We start from the raw sequence: 6000 nt of genomic DNA on the forward strand, positions 1-6000 counted from the left end.
CTATCAATAATCCGGATAGATCACAAGACATAACAAATATGCCGCCCTTCAGCTTCTGGTTTTCTTGTTTTACCTCTAGGAGTTGAGCCTTCAAGCTCTTTATCTCTACGTCATGTTTCTTCACTTCTTCCTCTAGTTTCTTATCATTGCCATAATACATTGGGGCACTCTTTATTTCTTCAAGCTTGGAGACAGCAGCGTTTAGCTGCGTGCGGCTTGTCTCAAGCTCCTGGGTCAATGTACTGTTGTTCTCCTTGAGAACATGTGGTCATCAAACGATCCTTAAATCGGTTTTGTCCACCCGCTTTAAGTCTCGGGGGCTACTGCTATCTATCCACTCAGCTCATAAAATTTTTTACCTGCATATCCTTTAAGAACAGGCGGGCGATCTCGGTGAGTCCTGATACGTCTCCGTCATATCTACTTTTCCAAACACTTTTGCCCTTGTTTTGGACTCTAACTTGCATGATTTGAATAGGAACTAACCCAGACTGATGTTGTTTTCAGCAGAACTGCTATGGTGTTATTTTTGTGCAGAAATAAAAGTTCTCAGAATGACCTGAAACTCCACGAAAGTTTTTTTTGGATTTAATGGAAAATACTGGCAAAAGAATCAAGGCCAGGGGGCCCACACCCTGTCCACGAGGGTGGGGGCGCCCCCCCCCCCCCCCCCCAGGGTGCGCCCCCTGCCTCATGGGCCCCCTGGTGCTCCACCGACCTCAACTCCAACTCCATATATTCATGTCCGGGGACAAAAAAACCAGAGAGAAAGAATTATCACGTTTTACGATACGGAGCCGCCGCCAAGCCCTAAACTCTCTCGGGAGGGATGATTTGGAGTCCGTTCGGGGCTCCGAAGAGGGGAATCCGTCACCGTCGTCATCATCAACCATCCTCCATCACCAATTTCATGATGATCACCGTCGTGCGTGAGTAATTCCCTTGTAGGCTTGCTGGACGGTGATGGGTTGGATGAGATTTACCATGTAATCAAGTTAGTTTTGTTAGGGTTTGATCCCTAGTATCCACTATGTTCTGACATTGATGTTGCTATGACTTTGCTATGCTTAATGCTTGTCACTAGGGACCGAGTGCCATGATTTCAGATCTGAACTTATTATGTTTTCATGAATATATGTGAGTTCTTGATCCTATCTTGTAAGTCTATAATCACCTATTATGTGTTATGATCCGTTAACCCCGAAATGACAATAATCAGGATACTTACCGGTGATGACCATCGTTTGAGGAGTTCATGTATTCACTAAGTGTTAATGCTTTGGCCCGGTACTCTATTAAAAGGAGGCCTTAATAACCCTTAGTTTCCATTAGGACCCCACTGCCATGGGAGGGTAGGATAAAAGATGTCATGCAAGTTCTTTTCCATAAGCACGTATGACTATATTCGGAATACATGCCTACATTACATTGATGAACTGGAGCTAGTTCTGTGTCACCCTATGTTATAACTATTACATGAGGAATCGCATCTGACATAATTATCCATCACCTATCCAATGCCTACGAGCTTTTCACATATTGTGCTTTGCTTAGTTACTTTGTCGTTGCCACTGTTACAATTACTACAAAACCTCTATTGTTACTTTTGCTACTATTCCGTTACTTCCATACTACTTTGCTACTAAATACTTTGCTGCAGATACTAAGTTATCCAGGTGTGGTTGAATTGACAACTCAACTGCTAATACTTGAGAATATTCTTTGGCTCCCCTTGTGTCGAATCAATAAATTTGGGTTGAATACTCTACCCTCGAAAACTGTTGCGATCCCCTATACTTGGGGGTTATCAAGACTATTTTCTGGCACCGTTACCGGGGAGCATTACTTTATTCTTTGTGTCACTTGGGATTTATATCTGCTGATCACTATGAAGAACTTGAAAGACAAAAGAACTAAGATTTATCCCTCAACTACGAGGGGAGGTAAGGAACTGCCATCTAGCTCTGCACTTGATTCTCCTTCCGTTATGAGTAAACTTGCGACGCCTAAACCTGCTTCTGCTATTAATTCTGATATGTCGGATGTTATGGATGATGCCACTTCTGCTATGCATGATACTTGTGATGAAACTACTTCTATGCTAGATACTACTGTGCCATTAGGTGAATTTCTTGATGAACAACTTGCTAGGGCTAGGGAGAATGAAATTATTGAAACTGATAATATTGATGATAGTGATGATGAAGGTTCTCCCCCTAGATATGAATTGCCTGTTGTTCCTGAGGGTTATGTTATGGATGAAGAAAGTTGTCGTGGAAATATCACGTCAGATATCCTCGTGAAAGGACTTAGTCATGGAGCCATTGCAACGGGTTAGCTTAAAGGGGTTAAACCGGACAAGGGACACGAGAGTTTTATAGTAGTTCGGCCCCTTCTATGAAGGTAAAGGCCTACGTCTAGTTGTGATGGGATTATTGGGGTCTCGATAACCAGGGAGCTAAACACGCTATGCCTGGCTCTCGAGTTGTTGTTTCTTGTCCTTGAACCGCCGCCGGGTCGTCCCCTTATATACACGGGTTGACGCCCGGCCAGTTTACAGAGTCCCGAGGCCGGCTCATATAAGTGTCTGGCTCGGTCTCTCCTTTCCTATCTTACAATACAAGTTACATGACTATGATAGTTTACCACTATGGGCCCTAATCCGCCTCTTGGGCTCCGAGCCTCTAAGCTTCATTAGTAAAGCACCATCTTCTGGGTCTTCATGGGCTTCAATATGGTTGAGTGTGAACCGGCCCCTCCTGGGCGGTTTATACTCAGTAGTTATATCCCCAACATTAGGCCCCACATTGATTTGAACCTGTTCATGTCAATCATCAGTACTTAGAAAAATCCTGTGAACATCTTCTTACACTTTTCGTAAACCGCCATGATGTCTTCTCCTATAAACTTTGTTAAACTGCCATGACGTCATCCTCTGGACACAGCAACGGTTCATCATGACGTCATCTCCATATAAAAAGATTAAAAAGATTCCCTTCATTAATGGTATCCCGAAGATCGAGGCGACAGGCGTGCCCTTTTAGCCGCTTCAGGCTCCTCGATTCTTGCGCCTGCCACTTATCCCTTTCTCCTTATAAATAAAGCCAGCGGGTCTTTCCATTCTCTCCCCTTGCCTCTTCTTCTTCCTCTCGCGAACCCCTACGGCTCGAGCTCTACCGCTGCCATAGAGCACACCGTCGTCTTCGTCCCCGGACGCTGCATCATCCTGACTGGAACCAGAGCTCACGGCACTCCTCCGCAGTAGATCTGTACTGGTAAGTTTTCCCTTTTCTGCTTCTTTAGATCTACGCTAGGGTTAGCGAGTTCATCTATACAGTTCCTTGTTCGTCTCAGTTCTTCGCATTTGCTTCTGCCGTGGCTTCTTTAATCCAACAGTAGCGTAGATCTCGTGCGATAGTTGCTCCGTATCCATTTTCAGCACTAGTATATCTTCCTTCTTTGTAAAGAATCCTGAATAGAATGCACGAACTTATCTGTTCTGCTTAACGCCATTTATAGGTCGCAGAAATTTTCTTTTATCGAAGCATGGTAGATCCAAAATAATTTCATCGTTGCGTGAAACTTGTTTCTGTAACACTTAGCAAATTTTCAGCTCTGCTACTTCCCTCATAGGCGGTTTAACTTGTTGAAAATCATAATCCGCCTAGTACCATTAGCCCTCACTTAAACCGCCATCTAACTTGAATAGCCATAATCGGTTTAACAAGCATAATATCCCGGTTTAACTCTGGTTGGTATACATCAATTTTGAATTGTAAACCGGCCTTTGTGCTTTATTTTCAGTTTGCTTTCCAATATGTCAAAGCAACTCGCCGCATGCAACTGGGTTCCTTCCCGGATCACTGAAACGCAACTTAACGGATATGTCTTGACCGGCGCTTTGGCCAAGAAAGATGTTCTCCATTGGCGAGTTCCTGGCCCTGAATGTCCTCCAAAACCTCAAACCGGCGAAGTGATTGTGTTCATGCAGCATATGGACCGGGGGTTTAGCCCACCCGGTTCAAAGTTTTTCCGGGATGTGCTTGCTAGCTTTCAACTCCATCCTCAAGATATTGGACCAAACTCTGTGTCCAACATATGCAACTTTCAAGTATTCTGCGAAGTTTATCTTCAAGAGGAGCCAATTGTGGAGCTTTTCAGAGACTTTTTCCACTTAAACCGCCGGACCGAATTCTCTGACGGTCCCAACACTGAACTTGGCAGCGTATCAATTCAGAAAACAAAAGAAGTTGACTTCCCTCATGCAAAACACCACAGCCATCCAAAGGATTGGAATAACACCTGGTTTTATTATCTGAACACTGCACCTGCTGATGAAAACCCTTTGCCGGGTTACCATGCTCAGCGGCTTAGCAATAATCATCCACTGCCTCCACGGCTCACCGCTAAAGAGCGGCAAGTTTATGCACCACAAATCATTAAGCTCCGGGCCCTCCTAGCGAACGGTTTGACTGGCATCGACCTTGTTCGATGCTGGGTTTCATGGGGTATCCTCCCCTTAAGTCGTCGCTCCGGTTTGATGTATGAATATACTGGAGACGTGAAAGACCCTCTACGGTCCAATGAGATAGAAAAGACTAACGAGGAAGTTACTGAAGCTGTGAAGAAAATGTTGGATAAACCGATCGCTCAGTGCAGCAAGACCGGATTGGCTCCTTTCTGTACCTCCAACAAACCGCCATCAGTAAGATTTTTATCCTTTTCCATCCTTTATCGATCCGTTTCCACTTTAACTTTTATCTGATAACCCTTTGTCTATTTTTTACAGGCCAATAGCTCTTTCTGGAAGAAAAAACCTTCAGACAAACCAGTGAGGACTCAACGCCCAAAGAGTAAAGTAGTAAAGAAGGCGGGCAAGAAGAAAACTGGCGAGTCTTCTGATCCGCCTAAGGATGTCAATGAATCAGAAAACGAGGTAGAACTTGAATCCCTTGGATCATTCTTCGTACATCTTATTGACAATGATTATTATCAGGATGATGCGGAAGCCAGTCGGGCGGACCATGTTGAGGTAATCCTCCTTTCTTCCGATTCAGAACTTGTGCCGGTTCAAAGATTTCGCCGTGCCGTTCGGAAAGTAAAATACTCTCACCCTCTTGCTCATTTGGATCCACAATTTTCTTTGAAGACATAGCAAACTGAAGGTCGTCGCACAACCCGGCACAACGGCCAACAGGTCACTTCCTTCGGTTTACCAGATACTCCAAACCGGAAGCGTCGTCCAGAGGTTTCTTGCTCGCCCGAAAGTCTTTATCCCTTGAAGGGTTGTTTTCGTGACCCTCTTAATCCTTCTGACTCGAATTACCAGGTGTCTTCCAATTCTTCATCTGGCAGTTCATCCACCACTCAGATGCCTCCCCTTAAGACCGTCCCTGGGTAAGGATGTTGTCTTTAACTTTGTCCACTTACACTGGTTTACTAAACTGACCTCTTGTGTTAATATCATAGTGCCAAAGCTTGTCTGAACAAGAAACCAAAGACCACTGTCCCAACTGAAGAAGTTGAACCGGACAGAATTTCAGAAGGTGCTAATAAAGAAGCTGATATTGCCATTGATGATCATGTACCTCCAAGTCAGGATACATATGTTGAAGCGCTAGAAGTCAATCCGCCTAGCCCGCATGCTGATCCTCCAAACCCCGCTAAGGGCGATGATGCACCAAGCCTGGCCAAGGATACTGTCAATCTGCCAACCCCCTCAAAAGGTGGTGATGATGATGTTGTTATCACTGGTCATGGTTTCACTGCCCCTGGCAATCCAGTTGTTTTGTCAAAGCATACTACCAAGGAGGAATTTGCAGCTATGGGAAAGGGGAAGGGGAAACAGATTTGTCGAGCTTTGTTAACCTTAGCATCGAGGAACTTCATTCCGGATTCTTAAACCGCCTCTTCACAAGCCGGGATTACGAGGCCGGTTTGGTGACCTTGATGAAGGAGCGTTATGAGGTAATCTTCAGAACACTTTCAATTTGCTTGCAA

This window comes from Triticum aestivum, chromosome 3B (genome assembly GCF_018294505.1).
Source record: "Triticum aestivum cultivar Chinese Spring chromosome 3B, IWGSC CS RefSeq v2.1, whole genome shotgun sequence".
Lineage (NCBI taxonomy): Eukaryota > Viridiplantae > Streptophyta > Magnoliopsida > Poales > Poaceae > Triticum > Triticum aestivum.